Source organism: Lissotriton vulgaris, chromosome 11 (genome assembly GCF_964263255.1).
Source record: "Lissotriton vulgaris chromosome 11, aLisVul1.2, whole genome shotgun sequence".
NCBI lineage: Eukaryota > Metazoa > Chordata > Amphibia > Caudata > Salamandridae > Lissotriton > Lissotriton vulgaris.
The window spans coordinates 981913561-981933269 of NC_141699.1; the positions used below are offsets into that span (position 1 = coordinate 981913561).

General features: G+C 44.0%; 1 protein-coding gene across 2 annotated transcripts in view; it reads left to right on the forward strand.

Moving 5' to 3' along the window:
- Nucleotides 1-19709, forward strand: part of LOC147683812 (NACHT, LRR and PYD domains-containing protein 1b allele 5-like) — a 213968-nt gene that overhangs the window by 55846 nt on the left and 138413 nt on the right. Inside the window, exon 5 of one of the 2 annotated variants that reach the window (XM_086944209.1) lies at nt 536-571. The exons of the other annotated variant lie outside the window; for it this stretch is intronic. The gene's annotated coding sequence lies outside the window, so the exon portion shown is untranslated. The remainder of the gene's footprint in view (nt 1-535; nt 572-19709) is intronic. 2 annotated transcript variants of the gene reach the window in all.

The following is a 19709-nucleotide window of genomic DNA, read 5'->3' on the forward strand; positions in this document are numbered from 1 at the left end:
TGCATGGATTAATTTTGATTTATCAATTTTGTACCTTATATTTTTTAATCTGCCCTTTAACCTGGAACCACACATTGAAAGGGCACTTACACGTATCCTTTCTGTAGTATTACACGAAGCCACACGGCAGGTCAATAGTGTAAGAAACTGTGCCTTGAATCCTTACCCGTTTCTCAACAGAGGAGCGATCAGTGCCCGAAACTGGAGGCAACAAGTGTGTCTCTGCCAGCTACCTTCTAAACTGGTAACTGTGGTAAAGATAAGATCATCAGATTTTTTTTGCTGTGAAACTGTTGTTAACGTTCTACTGGTCTTCCCACGAAAAGGTCGCAGCGATGACGTCCTGATTGGCAATCAGTGTTGGCAGCGAAAGTTGCAAAACAGGATGAGCATAAAAATAATCCCTGGAACGGTGGTGCTGTTGTTAATTATTAGGCAGCCAGTTGTGGCGCGAGTGTGTTCTTTGTAGTCTGTGTTTGGGTTTTGTCCCTGTTTGTACTTTACACATGCAGAATAAACGGCTGTTTGTTTTCAGAAGCGGGGGAGTCAGATGCGCCAGCAGAGATTCCAAGTAAGCGAACTTTGTTTGTGTTCATGCTGGTTGTTAATGTACTACATATGCAAATATCTTTAAGGGACTGTCTTAAAAACAACTTGGGGGCGGGAGCAATGCTCTGGTCTGAGTTTTTTCTTTTTTTCACCTTGACTCATTTTAGTATTACTGAGGGGCCCTCAAGGCCATTTCTCTAAATGATGAAGCTGATTTTTCTTATTTTTTCTGCTGCTTTTTTGCACTGAAGGAATATCATGTATGCACGAGTTAGCACTATGCAGATAAGCTCCTCTCTTTATCACTTACTCCGTTGTTAGTTAAATACGACCGTGAACAAAAGCTAGGTTTTGTTTTTTTGTGCATATATATATATAACGCAAACTCGACCCGTAGGTATTGGAGCGCTTTACATGAATATGTTACACAAGGACACACTCATTTAAAAAAAATGTGGGTGGGCACGGGAAGATTAAGTGATTTGCCCAGAATCACAGTATGTGGAGTCGACCCCGAGGCTCGAACCTTGGTTTCCCAGCTCCAAGGTCGGCAGTCTAGCCATGAGACCACATCCTCTCCCAAACATGGTTCCCAACATGTAGGACACCAGTTGTCTACTTTTGAGGGCGGGGCAGAGCAGGTAGAAAAATCTGGCTCCACCCTGCTACTGAAAGAAAGCTAAGATTACTCCCTCCTCTCAGGGAAGCTAGGCCACTCTCCAGTTACAGCTTTAGCGCTGGTGGCGCCCGGTGCGTGAATCATTTTTGGTGCCCCCACACGCCATGACCGCCTTCTCGAATTCTCTCACTACCACTGTGAAAAAAGCGCCCCTCATTTCTCCAATAACACAGCGCCCCCGTCCCTTAGGTCAGCTCCTAGTGCGGCCGCGCCGGTCGCACTGCCCTAAGCCGGCCTTCTAACTGTGCTGAATGGTTGTAAATGAATGAGATGTATTTTTAAGACTGTACCATGCGAATGTGGAGTGTTCCATATTAACTTGAGAAAGAGGGTATTGAATGTGATTGAACATAAAAAGCGACTAGTGCGTTTGATTCCTATATGGAGAGATGCACTGCTAATCAAAATGTACCTGCTGCAAACACCCAGTTTCAGTATGAGGAAAGCAAAGCGAATTGTTGGACAAGCACCTTTGATCCTAGGGTTGGCTGGAGGCCCCTACTCTGGGTCTCACGTAGGGGTTAATGATGTGGCAGTAACCATGTGGCAGAAGACCCCCTAAAACTGATGTTATAAAGACACAAAGGATGATTTTGAGGGGCCATGGCAGGAGCGGATAGCTGAAGAGAAGCGATAAGCTAGCCAGGAAACAGCCAGAAAGAAACCACACAGAGAAAGCCAATTGTCTATTTGGCAACCCAGATAACATTACTCTAACAAATATCACTGAAGTGTATTTCTCTACCCTTTTCCTTTGATTCAAAGGATTCTCAGTCAGGCTCAGAAATAGAGACAGTCCAACATAAGCTTGGTTATTATTGTTTAAAACTGGGTCACACTGTTTCAAGTAATCGAATATAATGCGTGTGGCAAATCACCACGGCTCCTCTTACAGAGGAACCAATTTGAAGGAAGCCTTTCTAATTCATTACATTTTGCTTTAAAAAGGTTAGCAAAAGGTCTCTCCTTACTGAGGAAACCTTCTGCGGTAAGCATGGCTAATTCATTCCTTTTTGTCTTCCAAATTCTGCTAACAAAAGATTGTTCCTCTCATGTAACATAACTTAGCAAGTCCATTTTTCAGAAGATGCAGAAGACTTTGGCAGAAGATGTAGCGTAGACACCATAAGGGTGGTAGGCCATTTTCTAATGGCAGCTTTCCTGTAACTGTCCCTGTCCCTTCTCTTCGCCCATGCTCTGATCTACAGGTCTCACATTTCTATCCTGGCAGTAGTTTGAAGCAGCAGTTTCCTGTGGCAAGATGCACATTTTCAATATACTGAGTAAATAATTAGTGAGGGATTTGAACAGTAGTCCACACTGAGCACTGCAGCTGATGGTCAATGCCTGAAAAGTGATGGCCCTTCACACACTTTAGACCCACCTGAATGAGGACAGCACAAGTGTACTGGTACCATACACTACAGTTGTGCAGTATGCTTGATCTTTACTTCATTTACGCTATCGACTGACATCCTTTTACAGTACACGGGTTAACCAGTGCTAAACATCTTTAAAACAAATTCTTTCATCTTCCTAACCCCCCTGCAACTCAATATAAATAGCGTGCACACAGCCTCCTGCCTCTTTCAGAACTGCAAGCCGAGAACATGGAAAACACATAAACACCTCATCCTCATCAGTGCAGTCTACTCTCATTGCTCTTTGTGAAGCATGCTCTGCCATCGCTAAATAAACTTGGCACATTTGCATCCTGATTTGCTTGACTTCTCGGATTGCCATTTCTTCTTCCGCATGTCTGCAGGTCATTTTGTCTCTTACAGCAGCTATACCAATACCATAGAAGCTCACTCTAGTTCAACTGTGGCCTGCAGAGGAGCCTGAATGTTTTCCATTTCCATGGAAATGCATCCTTACCCTAGTTGTTTGGGTCCTCATGTTGTTTAATGTCTGCTGGACAGTTATGCAGCAGTCCCTCAGCAGCATCTATGCATGCCAACACAACTACTAAAATAGGTGATGCACTGTCTAGTACTGAGCCACAAAATCACTTCTCGATAAATCCACCTTAACTCCAGTATTTAATTTCCACCCATCTTATTCCAAGTGAGTGGCATGTCGGTGTACTAGAATCATTACAGCTTTAATCTAGGGGGAGTTGTTCATTGTTTTAGCCTACACTTCCTTCTGCCACTCGGATGTGTGTCCTATCACAGGGAATTATAGTAGATTGTATGGCACTTTCTACTAAAGATGTGCTGTCTCTAAGCTCTTTAAATTAGAAGTGTTAATTTTACCAAATGTAATTGTACTAAGTTTACTTGTTGTCTGTGTGTCATAGCAGATATCAGTATTGAGTATATAACTTTCTCAAGACATCTTTTAGGCTGCCTGTTTCCTAAACTTGACTAAATACCTCTTTCTAATTATTTTGGCCTGATATTGGCCGGTACCACCATCTTTTTTCTATATTTCCTTTCATTACTACTTGCCTAACCTGTGTGCCAATTGTTGTATCTTACATAGCTCTTATATCAACCTTCCTTTTTACCAATGTATTTAATAAATACCTACCAATTGATTGAGGTACAAAGTGAGTACATATTCTGAAACATAAGAGAATACGAAGTTAAAAGTCACCATTTACAATATGATCTCCGAAGTCTACAACATCTTCATTAGCCGTAGGACTCCCTGTAATGAGAAAGCAGTTTAGCTTCACCTCCATTCCTCACATATAGACTATTTTACAGTACATTATTTCCTATACAAAAACAATTATCAAATTGACTTCAATCTTGCCCTGTAGGATGCTGCTTGATTATCAATCAAAAATCATTTTATTTTGTTTTATAAGAAAAATAAACCATACAGGTACAACATAAATACACAACATTAAAACCATAAGCTAATCTAAAAAGTAAAATACATTAAAAAAATCTCCACAGTAAAGCAGGCTAAATCTAAATAAGTGTGCGAAAAAAAGGTTAAGATTATTATCAATTCATCAACAGCTTCAATTTAACAGCTTCCCTCAAGAAGCTAGCCATAGAAAAACAGATATACTCTGTGGGCAGTATTTGCAAAAATATTAGAGCTGGTCTGGCTTGATTAACATCTAAACCCTTCAGCAGTGGGAATATAAATTTGACCCTCAAATGCACATAAAACATGCAAAATATAATAAAATGCATCATGTCCTGCGTTGAGACAGAATCACACTGGCAGGGGGCCAAGTTACCAACCTGATGCCAACCTCTTAGAACCGCGAGTAAACAAAGTGCCAGGATTAGCCTGAATCTGGTTAAGAGATACCAATGATTTATACTGTGAAGATTCCAAGGCATGTGTTCACACAAAGGATTTCAAAAGCTGCCCTGTCGTCCTCCTATTCTACCTTTAGTCAGGAAAATCAGAGGGTTTTCAAATAAACCGGTGAGCTTAATATTTTTGTTTTTTGTTTTCTTGGGGATGTCTTTCCACTGGACAAATAAATTACATACTTCTAAGCATCTTAACTGATGACTGCGGCCTTGTATTTCTTCACCTTTGTACAACTTAGTTCCTCCCTCCCAGTTTTTTTCCTACCTTCCTCCATTGACATCATAGTTATGTTACACAGAGCTTCACTGAGAACCATAAACATCACAACTATAACACGATTATGTTAATATACACACACAGCAAATGGTTCACACAAGGGCAACCTATAAGTCAATTTTCACTCACTAGCAACAAGTGCATGAGATTGGGCATGAGAAATTGAGCCTATATATTTTTGTCACAACTCCCAGCTTGAAAAGCGGAAGATGCAACGTATTGACGATAGCTCCAAATTGTGTTCATGATTTACTCCAAGTAAAGATATGTAGAATTTATGCCGTCAGATTGTAGGCAGAATGATTGCTGTGCTTTCTAGCCGCAGGAGGCTAACACACCTGATGCACCTTACCTCTTCTACAACTGACAACGTTTTTTGTGCTTCCCTGTGTGTGAACACTCACTACTCAGCAGATGCATTCCTTGAATTTGTCAGTCAAAATGCTGTGCGAGAAAGTTAAGAGCATGGATTTCAGTGTTTGAATGCCGAGAAGGTCTTTTGAGTCTGATTGCCCAAAGAAAGAGTCACTCCTCCCAGCAGCCCAGGTGACATCTCGCTCGATGTTATGATAAGTTGTGTTATATTATATTGATCTGTATAGCGCACTAATCACCCATGAGGGTATGCAGGTGCTTGGGCAGGCGTGCAGGTTTGTGGCCCCCAAGGTGTTTATATGAAGAGCCAGCTGGAACACAGGAAGTGAGGAGGAGGCTCTGATGTTTTGAGGGGGTTTGTTCCATGTCTTGGGTGTGTTGTAGGGGAATGAGCAACCTTTAGTTTTTCTTTTGCAGATGTAGGGGATTTGTGTGAGTGAGAGTGAGGCAGAGCATAAGTGCTCTACTTGGGGAGAGGATGTAGCCTTATGGATAGAGCGGTAAACCTCGATGCTGGAGATCCTGGTTCAGGTCTCGGTAGGGACGCTCAACATCCTGTGATTCTGTGCAAATCACGTAATCTCCCTGTGCCTAACAAAAATGAATGTGTCCATCTGTAACAAAACTGGTGCTCATGTAAAATGCTCTGATTCCTGATATCTTCAGGTCGAGTTTGGGCAATATAAAATCCTAAAAACAAAAGGGTCTGGTGAGTTGGTGAAAGTGCATGCAGCTGTTCAGGTATTCTGGTCCTGTGTTGTGTAGGGCTTTGTATGTGTTTCTGAAAAGTTTGAATTGGCTATGTTTCATACATGCACATGAGAAATGGGAAAGGTGTCAATAGTATCCTTCAGAGGGTCCCATTTAGGAGAAAAACACAAAGGTATACAAGCTCCTTGCCAATGTTGTAGCTCCTGATTAAAGGTGAAGATTTATACTGAGGTTGTTAGCAATGCGCCATACTTCCAATGATATAATGGAGGTACTTCCAGCAGAAGTTATAACTGTTAGAATAAAAATTTAGGGACAAAAATAATATTAAGGGTCTAAAGAATGTAACAATAAATAAGGAGCAAATGTGTTGGGATGCTCTTGAAAATGCTTCCTTATATATGATTCCTACAGGAAAAGACTATCAGCCAGATTCATCAACCAAAATAGCGATCGCAATAGCTGCGAATTAGCTATTGCGATCGCAATTCAATGAACCGCAATTCATGATAAGAAAACTGACCATTTTGTGAAATCGCCAATTTTTTTTGGCGAAATCGCTATTAAAATCGCAGATCCTAGGTGGAACCCCCTTAGCGAATCGAAATTAGCGAAACTCCAATGATTCTGCAATTTCATTTGCGAATTCGCTAAATATTCGCAAACCAAATTCATGAAAAATCGCATTTAGCGAAAAACCTCAAAATCGCTATTTGCGAGGCGCCATTTAAGGAGAACACAAACCAGGTGGTAACCATAAAGTTAAGAAGAAAAAAAAAATATTCCCAAACTAGCCACAGGTGTGGGCCTGACCATACACACTTAAGGAGACACAGTAGGAACATGAGGACAGTCACAATGCCAGGACTCTACATGGTGGTCAGACAGCGAAGGCTCCAGGCTGCAGCAAGGAACAGACGCAGGATCCAGGAGCAAATTTTCCGCCAGCGGATCACACTTCTGGGCCAAACTGCGGAGGAAATCTACTCCAAGTACCGGCTGAATGGGGCAATGATTACAAAGCTCATCCGGGACCTGGACCCCCTGATGCAGCACCCAACGAAGAGGACCAATGCCGTGCCCACCCATGTCCAGGTCTTGTGCAGCCTGTATCTCCTGGCCTCCGGAAGCTTCCAGGGTATAGTTGCCGTTGCAGGGGGGATCTCCCAGAGCACCATGTCCCGCTGCATAAGCAGTTTCCTGGAGGCCATGCTGACCCAGCTACACCATTACATCACATTCCCAACCACCTAACAGGACTTGAACCAGACCAAGCTAGATTTTTACAACATTGCACAATTCCCCCATGTAATTGGATGCATTGACTGTACTCACATCCACATCTGCCCACCTGCAGGAACAGAATACATGTACCGGAACCGCAAGTCCTACTACTCATTGAATATCCAGATGGCGTGCAACGCTAAGACAATCATCACAGACATAGTGGCACAATACCCGGGGAGCACACATGACTCCTTCATATTCCGGCACAGCGGCATGCACACACAACTGGTCAGAGGAGACTTTGGAGAAGGACACCTTCTAGTTAAGTACACATGCCAACAAATAGTACATTGCAACCATGTAGCTGCGCATGACAGGCACTCACCCTCTGCTCCTTTCATTCAGATGACAGCGCCTACGGTCTCCGTGACTACCTCCTCATCCCATACCTCAACCCTGCCACACCACAGCAACAGCATTACAATGCTGCACATATCCACACAAGAAATAGCATTGAGCGGACATTTGGGGCTATTGAAGAGCCGATTCCGCATACTACACAAGACTGGTGGGGCCATCAAATACCAGCCTGAGGTCTGCTGGCCGTGTGTGCAATATTCCACAACATTGCTACCAAGCGGAGGATACCTGTAGAGATCTCTGGCAGTGAGTCGGAAGGGGACAACCGCCCACCTGCACATGTGCCTCATGCGCCCGGGGAGAATCCTGCTGAAGGACACAGGCGCCGCAACCAAATCACAATGAACTGTTTCTAGTGCACCCACTCCCCACTCCCCTCACCCAACACTTCACTCATGCATGACAAATGAAGTAATAACATGAGTCAGATTAAGTTGTGACTATTAAATCTTATTGTTTTTTTCACAATAATGTAGAATTTATTTACATATGACATGAGAGCTGTATTCACTCATACATCCCCATGTATGTGAAGAGGGCATGCTTGTATCATCAGCATGGCCCTGCAGGTTCAGTACAATGAGTCAGTGGCGGCTCCGGGTGGACGCACCCAGTCGTCTTTCAACTTCCTCAACATCAGTATTAGCCCGTGTGGCTGCAGTGGGTCTGGTGCTGCGGCGGGGTACAGTGACCAGCGGCAAGGACAGGCTGCTGTGGCTGGAATTGCCCTCACTGGCATCATCCCCCCACTAGCTTGGCCATGGCCAGTCGGCTGCAGACTCTGCACTGCTGTGGTGACTTGCTCAAGTGCCCTAGCGACGTCCTGGCAGCATTGCAGCATCTGGATCTGCATGGCAAGGGAGCGGCGCGATAGTTGGGAGGTGGCATTTCCAATTATATGATTAGAACTTGTGTAAGCTGACAGGCGGGTCAGCAGCTGGCGGTGGCGGCGGCGGGTGACATCCTGCTGGGACAGCAGGACCTGGCTGTTTTCACGGACAGCTGCGGTCATGAGTTGCATGCTATCAGTGAGATGGCCCACATTACGCGCAGTCTTGTGCAGTTGCAGGTGGATGGCTGCCAAGTGATGTGCCTGCTTCTGGTGGACTCTGAGCATCCGACGTTCGATGGACAGGCCAGGATCCGGGACATGTAACCCCCTGCCAGCGCGTGTTGTTACATCCCGCTGCTCCCTCACCAGTCCGCTGGACTGTGATCGCACAGTGGCTGTGCGCCTTGTCTGCTTCCTGGCTGCTGCTGTTGTTGGCAGTACCACTGCCAAGGGTGTTACATGGGGTGGTTGTGTCGCACCTGTGGCTGCAGGGGTGGCCCTGTCCACATGGGGTGGTGGTGGTACTGCTGCTGCTGCTGACTGTGATGGTCCGGGTTGAGTGGAAGGATGGCCCTCTCCCTCGGTGTCATCGTGGTTCTCATCGATGTGTAGGGCCTCACTGTCGGTGCTGGGTTGTTCAGTGCCACCTGTGATGTAAATGGGACCATGATAATTGACATGTTTCTTGCATATGGGAGGTTGCTACATGCATGCAGGCTTGCATTCCCTGACTGGCTTTAGGAATGACTCTCACTTGACAGGTCTGGCTGTGTGGGGTTGTCTGGTAATTGTGGTCACAGTACGAGTCCCACAATGCAATTGGGCATTTCTGGTGTGCATGGCCTGCATTACTGGGGTTGTCTAATGGGTAGCTCTGGAGTCACGGCCATTGTTAGGGGACAGGGTCGCAGTCGCATGGCACTTACCTTGGGATTGTTGGGTGGGTCGGGATGAGTCCAGCCGGGTAACCCCCACGCATGCTTCTGGATTCAGGGTGTCCTCGACAATGTCTTCCAGTGGGGTGTTGGGTGGTACAGGGGGCTCTCCTCCTCCGGGTGCAACTCGCTCCCCCAACCTCTCAGCGATGCGTTCTTTCGCACGCCCTCTGAGGTCATACCACCTCTTTTTAAGTTTGTCAATGGAGCGCTGGGTCACTCCCACTGCATTGACCTTTGCGCGGATGCGCAGCCAAATTCACCTCTTGTCCGCCTCAGGCACCCTCCGTGAATCCTTACCAAACTGCTCTCTGCTGCTTCCTGGGACATTTTCTGAGGTTGTTTGTCTCCTGGTGTGCTGCTGCAGGTGGTCTGTCGTGGAGCTCTGGCCAGTGCTGCTTCCACTTTCAGGCTCAGGGATCAGAATGAGGGAGGGAACTGCCTACTTCCTGGTTGTGATGTCATCATTGTGCTCGGAATGCGACTTCCTGTTTTTGCGATCTCGCAATTAACGAGATCGCAATTTGCGATTTTGGTAATTGCGAGATCACAATTTCAACATGGAAAAAGGCCGATTGCGAATTTCATGCGATTTTGGCAAAATCGCAATCGGCAATTGCGGCCGATTGCGATTCGCATTTTTTATCACTTTTTCTCATGCATCCCATTCTGCGAATTCTAAATTGCGATTCGGTAATTATCGCAATTTGGAAATCGCAGAATGTGACCTTGATGAATCTGGGGGTTAATCTCATCTTGCACTGTTAACCTCAAAAGCCATCTATGGACAGACCGCCCTCTTGTAAATGGCAGTTTATAATGATTGTCTATGTCCCTTTCCTGAAACTCATTGCTTTGGCACATAAAGAAGAAGGCCAAATTTGCAATACTTTGCCTAGCGCTGAATTCCTCAGTCCTGCGACTGATCTTAATGCATGATATTTTATACTGCTCGCACAACATCTCTCCATGTGGGAAAGACAGCCTGAATGCTCAATTGCGCTCTGAGCCTCTGCCTAACAGTGGAAGGAAAACTGTGGGCCATATTATCAAGAATGGCGATAACATTATCGCCGCTTTAGCGGCAGGAAACTGCTGCCAAAGCGGCGATAAGGGGCTTAATAATATGCCCTTTTGAATTTCCATAGAAACCCAGGTTCACACCTCCTGAATGTTTGTATTCTATGGTAAGCTCTTGGTAGGACTTACAGTACAGATGTAACAAGGGACAAAAGTCCTTACATGGCTGTGTCATCCTACGCCTTACCGACGTCTCCTATCCTTATTTTAATGTTTTCTCACTGTTCACTCTTGGCAATTTTTGTAGTTTACTAGAGGTGCTCCTTGGGTTTTATGGCATTTGTTGTCCATGTAGAGGGCTCCTGCTGGTCACAGGTCACAACCCAAAGTCTGCAACACCCGCTTTTGAGGGTGACTAATGCCCCCTCATAGCAGAATATTGCATACTGAAATACTGGTGGTAACTGATTGAAATTCATGTATACATGGTTGTGTGACCCTGTGCAAAAGTTAATGGTGTCTATGGAGGACACAGTGACAGATACATAACTGGTGGTTCCATGCAGGTTGTCTTTATTTTTCTTTATGGACAAGCAGCTTCCACTTTTGTGTCCCTGAAGCTCTTCCAAGATCCTCTGTTTGCTGAGGACAATATATTCCTTCCTGCCCTTCCCCATCAATAGTGCCTGTGGTCCCCTGGCCTGTACATATTACCTTTATAGTCATTCAAGTTCCAAATATAATAATGCAAGTATGCCCTCTGCTTTATTAATCAGTACTCCTATAGTCATGTTTAAGATGTGGTACATAAAATAGACCTCCTCTTTTCAATTTCGTGGCATTAGTTGTTTGAGTGCTTTGTATGAATTGCATATCAGCTTAGCAGTCTACTTGCGTCTCTTGGTAGTATTAACTATTTCATTAGACATGCTACTGCATAGGCCACCTAAACCGGCAAGGTTAGTTCTCAATTAAAATATAAAATGGATAAATAATGCAAATATGAAAATTAACTCCATAATTTAAACAATTAGCCCAAATATTTAGAAAGCCTGGTTTAGATAAACATTTGTATGGTGTGTTAGTCGGATCAAATCCAACAGCCTATTGAGTTACTGGTCATAAGAGTGTCATGGGATTCAATATGTTTCAAATCAGCTCAGCATCCAGTCACTGGTGGTAACATTGCTTTTAAGCTAATATTACATTCAAATCCACCTGGATAGATTGATTGATTATATCTATAATTTATTTTTTAAAACACTCCATTATACACGTGCAACATAAGATTGCAAAAAACCTGTACCTGCTTCCTCAAATGTTCTTGTTAGCCACTTAGTTTTAATTTTGAAACTGCATAATATTCATTCTTGTGTTACATTACACAGACATTGTTTAATGCAAGAATATATTCATAAATCTGATATGTAGCAGAGTGCTGGAGCAGGAATCAGTTTAAATAAAACTCATTTTACCATCAAAACACACCCAGGGCTGATTCCCACTCGGTGCTGTGGCCCAACATGTGAATAGACCTCGGCCATTGTGGTTGAGTAGATCAGGAGCAAATCATCATATAACTAGTAATCACAGTTTCTATCTAAGTTTAGTCAATAATGAGAATTAAAAAAAGTTTTAAGGCTTTTATTATTTCAAGTTTCAGTAAATTGTCTTTATTCAAAATCATATGTTTTATTCTTATTAGTTTCACAATAATTGATCTTTTACGGAATTGATAAAGAAATAATGGTTAATTCAATTAAAATGCAATGCATTAAGTGTGCTCCATAAAGGAAGAAAATCCCTATTCTTAGAACGTGGCCAAAGGTGTCAGTTGAAACCTATAAAGAGTTCAAATTCGAAAGAGAGTGAGATCAAGCACAAAGCTCAAAATGTATTCAAAAGTCAACCATCGATCAAAGAACTTTCCATAAAGAGAGGTTCACAAAATTGATTAGAATTTCAAAGTAATAAGTAATAATGCAGGCAGGAGAATCGGTGTGGAATGGGGTGGAAACAGGGCAAAAGAGTGTGTGGCTTGGCATTGAGTTAACCAACTCTGGGAACACATACTATTATAAATAGTTGCAATTAATGTTGCAATTAATGTTGAATATTCCCCTTATCGCGTCCAATCATCTTTCAGGGTTCTTCTTGGAAATATGTTCACTCCTCTCCTTCTCATGCAAACACAATGATGTACTGACAGTTATCTTTGCTTGTGAAACTTTGTTTTTTAGTCTAAACTACACATGAGGCTTCTTCATTCTAAACATCCTTTCCCACAATTAGGACTACATTTCTAACCTTCCAATAAAGCAAATAATTTGTTAGCTAACAATGCGCTATGTTAAAATCGATACATTTGCAGTAAGGAAAGGACATCATTTCCACTGCTTCATCGTTTGGGAATAAACCAAGTATGCTAGAAAGAGGTCAAGTTCAGTTTATGTGCTGCATTTTATATGATTATTCTTAAGAATTGTACTAAATAATAATTCATAAACACACATTTGAAACTTCTTTTTATAAGAAGAAACGTCTTGCAGAGTTATGTGAAACATTTATTTAATAAACATGATCATGGAAAAAGGTCAAGAATTTAAACATTTAACGCCTGCATCAGCAAATTTTACTCAAACTACTTGTTAAGCTCTGCTGTGTAAGTGTGTTTAATTACTACATTTTGCACATTTATAAATACATTTAGTTCATTTAAGTCGGCATGCTAATATTACACATATATTTTAACTACATTATTTTGCATTTTGCTAAGAAAGCCTTTTCAACAGTAAGAAACTTAAAATACTTTATTGTTGTATTGTATACTGTAAACGAGTGAGATGTTTGTTCTGCATAGAACATTACAGAGATAGATAGAGACACTCACTGTTTCCAAAGGTAAACAAGCACATGCAGGAACAGCAGTCTACAAGAGGTTTTTTGAAAAACTTTAATTGTTTTTTGAAAAGTAAATTTCTACCTTTTTAACAGCTGTTCTTGAAATGTTTGCCTGCCACTGAAATCTGCAGATATTTTCATGTTCACAGCAATTCCCCCAAAAATGTAAACTTAGGTTTGAGAAAGGAGCCCCTTTGCCACATTTTCAGATGGAACATGCACTAACTTAAGTCAGTTCATTCGCTCACAGTCCTCACAGAGTGTCATGAGAAATTGATCAAAGGTTGTAAAATTGATTAGAAACTGCTGGTCCAAGGCTTCCTGCCCATTGTGTATGGCCCATCACCCAATCCATTCATAGTGATCCCTGGATCCTCCACTGATTCCACTGTGGAACACTATGCCAATGGCCTAGACAAGCACCCATAAGCCCTGTTGGGCCCGCAGGTGTATTTGTGTACTCAGCAGGGGATGACTCACCAAGACACGCCTGTTAGGTACTCACAGTGCCTCAGGTAGTTCGCCGCTCCTGGGTCCCAATTAGAAAACCTTATAGCGGCTGTGCTGCTGGTTAGTCTTGAGGGATTTCTCTTCACCTCTTATTTTGCATGCAACAATTCCCATGGGAGTCCACATGTCAGGAGTTCCTTGCTGGTTGGTGAAGCAATCCCGAGCCATCCAGAACCACAACAGTATTATGAAACCATAATACATTGTTGTAACTAGCAAAACTGTGTTTACCCTCTACCCCATGTTTCCCCCCCCTTTCCTCCACAGGTTTGGTACAGTCCACTCCTCAGCCCGGCGCTCGCTATGGAATGTTGACATAGCAGCAGGGGCTTCTGTGTTGACAAGCTGACGGCATTCTGTGTGATTACTTGAGTAATAAAATACTTGTTTATCAGCACCAGTGTTCCTCATCACTACAATTCTTGGCGACGAGGAGGAGGAAACTGGGCCAGGGACAGTGGATGCCGTTTCCCTGGGGTGAATTGATCGCCTGTCAACAAAGACATAAAAACGGAGCCTGAGGAGTAAAGAAAAGGAGCGAGCGAGTGATCGGCGCTTGATGTCATGAATGAAAAGAGAAGAACACAAGTAAGGTGTTACCGTGCATGAGGTCAGCGACCCAGTTGAAACTCATAGTGAGGGTTGGTTACTCACTCGGGTGCCAGGTCGGGCATCGGGATTTATATTGACTGTGTGAGCCGAGCCGAGGATAGGAGATAACACAGGCTTAAGGGGTCAGCGCGTAATGATTCCCGCACGGGTGTCTGGTCGGGCACAGGCGGCAGCTTGTATTAGAATTATGCGGGGGCTAGAGAGATAAGTTCAGTGTGGCGTAAAGGAGTCCCAGTGAAACCAATACTGAGGGGCGGTAGGCAGACTGGTCGATCGCATTGCCCTGACCATCTCACAGCCCTGAGCGCCCAAGTAATGGAAGTAAATCAACACGCTGACTGAATTTGGACGCGAGGCCACGCTGACAGAAAGGGCCGCGAGGCTGCGCGCTTACCGGCAGTTTTCCGCACGAAAGGAGCGGCGATCCCTCGACTTGGTATCCGCTCTTTGCAGATGTGGGGGCACACCGAAGAGCAGCGCTGAGGAGTTTGAACTAGTGGAGAGGGTTCCCAGCGACTTCCTTTGCTTTTCAGGCGGCGTCGTCTTGACAGGAACTTTTCAGGAGAGGTTTCTCCACAGGAAGTTCCCGCCTAGAGGGGAGGAGGCAAGCGTTCACATCGGACTAGTGGCCCCAACCCATGGAAGCAGAAAGAGGACTGTTTACAGTACACAGTGAATGATATGTCAAATGTGGGGCTGATAGTATGAGACTAATGAGAGGAAGTGAAGCCACATTAGTTGTTATAGTTTGCTGATTGAATTAGCACTACTGCATTTTGGGGGGCAGGTATTTACTCTGTTCTCGAGGGAGAAGCAGGCCAATAAGCGATTAAAGGTATTTTATGGCAATGGCAGGTGCAGGAATGAGTCAACCCCCACCCTTCCTCAATGAGTTAGGAGAACCTGTTATTCCCTGGAGAAGGTGGGAAGGTATATTTAAGTCCTATTTAATAGCCATAGGTGGTAGCAACTACACCAACATACGTAAACAACATATACTGCTCCACAATTTAGGCACGCATGGGAGAAAAGTATATGAAGACATTACAGGGAGATTGGTGGAGGATGATCAAGAAGAAGTGGAGGAAGGCATCAATGTCTATGAAAGCACACTGAGGGAATTGGCGTCTCACTTTAAAGAGAAAATAAATGTGGTGATGGAGAGGCATAAGTTCTTCAAGAGGGTGCAGAAGAGGGAGGAGAAAGTGAGCAATTATATTGCTGTATTGCGAGGCTTGTCAGCCACATGTGAATTTGGTCAACTCACAGATTCTTTGATTAGAGACCAACTGGTGAGGTGCACTAATGACACTAAGACTCAAGAGGAATTACTTACAAAGAACCCTTATCTAGAGGAAGCCATAAATATAGCTAAGAGCCTAGAACACACCGCACGATGCATGAGAGAGATGAAATCACAGGAGGTGACCAGCAAAGAGAGGGTGGAAAGCAAATCTAACACGGAGGGCGAATCTGTCTGCAAAATAGGGGACAAGAGTAGAGAGGTTAATCGCAGTAAGCCCAGTCCCATGGTATGTTTCAAATGTGGGAGTCCCAATCATTTAGCCAATAACTGGAAGTGTCCAGCTAGAAATGTACAATGTAGGAAGTGCAACAGGTGGGGGCACTATTCCAAAGTTTGCAAAGCTCCTGGCAAAGCAGTGCATGTTATTGAGGAGACCCTCCATGATGAGGAAGGGGAAAAATCTTACATTTTCCAAGTGGGGGATGAGGAGGAAAACAATGAGGACATTTACCCCAAATGTGATGTCTTACTTGACGGAGTGATGTTTAATATGTATGCTGATTCATGCTCTCCATACACTTTGGTAGACAAGAAGGTGTTTGAAGATAAGTTTGCTAACCACCCTGTGAAAATGATGCCACCGGACATTAGTCCCAAGGGGTACAACAAAGGGAAGATTCCACTAGAGGGCATGGTGACAATGAGAATCTCGTTCAAGGACAGGCACACGGTGGGAAAGGTGTATGTATCCACGAGTGGCTCGACCCTATTGGGCTGGAGACACCAGAAGCAGTTTGGTATCAAACTAGATCCGAACAACAAAGAGCAGGTGTTGTTAATTGACCCCGTAGGCATATCAGAGAATCTCACAGAAGAGTTTAACCCCTTGCGTGCTGATGACAGAACGGTTCCGTCATCAGCATCAGTTGAGCTGTGCTGATGACGGAACCGTTCCGTCATGACTCCGCCCGCGCAAGGCGGAGTCAGCACAGGCGGGAAATATGCCCCGCACGCAAGGGGTTAAGGAGGTGTTCAGTGACAGATTGGGAGTATTCAAGAACTACATGCACAAGATAATTCTAAAGGAAGGGGCAGAACCGGTAGTGCACAAGACTAGGTCCATACCTTTGCGCATGAGGGAGCCCCTCCAGCAAGAACTTCAGAGGCTGGTTAGTCAGGGGGTCATCGTAGAAATTGAGAGCTCAGCCTGGTTGGCCCCGATTGTGATCACGGCTAAGGATGGAGGGAACAGCATAAGACTCTGTGTGGACCTGAGGGACCTCAATGCGAACATTCTAGTGGACAGGTTCCCTCTTCCCAGGATAGGTGAAATGCTAAGCACGATCAGGGGGGCCAGGTTTTTCAGTGTGTTGGACCTATCCTCTGCTTACTATCAAATCTACCTACTATACACACGAGAACACTGGGTCTAAGTGTAGCAAGCACGAGGAGTTGGAAAAATTTCTCAATAGACAAATTCAAACAACATTTTTCACACCCGAGTTTAGCATCTACTGACATTCATGAAGAAATAGATTTACTTCACACAAGTATTAAGACTGCACTTGAGTTCTGTTCCACCCTCCGAGTTCATCACAAACCCAGAACTACAAAATCGGAAAGGTGGTACGGACCAGAATTGAAATCTCTAAAGAGAAAATGTACATCTCTGGAACATAAATGGAGAATAGGCAAGTCAGACGAGACCAGAAACACTTATAAACAAGCACTCGTATTCTACAATAAAGCAATCTAGAAGGCAAAAAAGGAGTATTTTACACGTAGAATCACTGAGAATAAAAATTCCTCAAAGGAACTTTTTAAAATTGTCGGGGAATTATGTAACCCAACAAATCTTTCAGTAAAACTTACTCCATCACAAGAGAACTGCAATAAACTAAATGATTTTTTCTGTGAGAAAATTGATATCATTTATGCCTCTTTTCCTAATTGTAGGCCAGAAACTATTGAGCGCAGTATGCCAACCACAACTCAAGCTACCTGTTCAAGTTTTGGCCCTTTTTCAGAAGCCGAGGTAGGCAGAGTCATGCTCGAAGTTAAGTCAGGATCCTCACTAGATCCATGTCCGCACCACATTTTTTCTCAGCTAACCCCTGTAATTTGCCCTGCCGTAACAAAAGCACTCAATCTTTCCTTATGCTCTGCTAAATTTCCAAGATCTTGGAAGCAGGCCCTAGTCACCCCACTAGGATTAGATGTAAACAACCCTGCCAACTATCGACCAATATCCCAGTTACCTTACCTCTCAAAAGTGCTGGAGAAACTGGTCAATAGACGGCTATCCACTTATTTGGAAGCCAATGAACTGTTGGATGTCTCTCAGACAGGTTTCAGGGCGAACAACAGTACTGAAACAACACTTTTGGCGGTGACGGATAATATCAGGGCCCAGGTGGATCAGGGTAAGACAGTCGTCCTGATACTCTTGGATTTATCGGCGGCTTTTGATACCGTACCACACGACCAACTACTGAAAGCCCTGGAAGGGAAAGGTATTCGAGACAAGGCATTGGGATGGCTACAATCCTTTTTGGCGGATCGAACACAATCAGTGTGTCTGGGTGATTTCATTTCTCCCCCGCGAAACATTAAATATGGGGTTCCTCAGGGGGCTTCATTAAGCCCAACCCTGTTTAATGTATTTGTTTCCTCATTGGCAGCCATTGGAAGAAAGTGGGGTGTTGAAATGTGTTCTTATGCTGACGACACCCAGCTGATGGTCACCATTGATGAGAAAGATGATCCTAAAACTCGACTACTAAAATGCCTGACTGAGCTGGCCAATTGGATGCAAGAGCACTGTCTGAGATTAAATGCAGACAAGTCAGAAATCCTCCTGTTTGGCAAAAATCCCCAGCTCTGGGACAACAGCTGGCGGCCAAGTAACCTGGGCTTGCCCCCAAATCCTACCATAAAAGCGAAAAACTTGGGTGTGGTATTGGACAGTGCTCTGTCCATGAAATCACATGTCTCCACTGTCTGTGGCAAAGGCTTTGCATTATTGAAAATGCTCAGACGAGTCTTCCCCTGGATTCCGACTGAGTGTAGGAAGACCCTGGTCCAGTCGCTGCTGATGAGCAGACTGGACTACGGCAACTCTCTGTTTGTTGGAATGGCAGACTATCTTTTCTCTAACCTGCAGTTAGTGCAAAATGCCGCGGCAAAGGCTGTATGCAATAAGAAGAGATATGATTCGGCCAAAAGTTGCATGCGAGAACTACATTGGCTCCCAATGAAGACAAAGAGCCAACTTCAAATTACTGTGTATCACACACAAGGTACTTTACAATACAGGCCCTACCATTCTACACAATAAAGTCAAATTCCATAGACCATCGAGGAACCTTCGATCCAGAACTTCAGGAAGAGCAAACACTACCCACGTGAAGACTGTCAGGATGGGAGAGCGGGCTTTCTCTCACCTAGCTGCAACCAAGTGGAATGAACTACCTCCCAATCTCAGACTGACAGAATGTCTCTTATCATTTAGGAAACAATTAAAGACACTACTCTTCCCTAAACCAGAATAATCAGTAATCAATGCGGTTACCGTACCCCTCAGCACCAAACCTCAGCGCCGTGATATCCTACCTAGGATGATTGTTAGCGCTTTACAAATAAATTAAATACAAAATACAAAATCAAGCTCCACCCGGATTCTCAAATACTGACGGCTTTCACCACTCCGTTTAGTAATTTCAAGTTTCAGCGTATGCCGTTTGGCCTAGTGTCAGCGGCTGCGGCTTTCCAGAGAGTCATGCAACATGTGTTAAAAGACTGTAGGAACACCATCTGTTTCCAAGACAATATACTGATCTTTGGAAGTTGCGAAGAAGAACACAACGAGATAGCAAGGAAAGTATTGGAAAAGTTGAAAGAGGTAGGCTTTACCACAAAGCCTTCAAAATGCAAACTGGGGGTAAGTTCGGTGGATTACCTGGGACACACACTATCTGAAGACGGAATCAAGCCTAAACACGACTTGGTGAAAGCAGTGAGAGATGCTCCCACTCCCCAGAGTAAGGAGGACATTCTATCGTTCCTAGGCCTTGCTGAATATATGGCCAAGTTCATCAAGGATTTTGCAATGGTGTCACAGCTGCTGAGAGA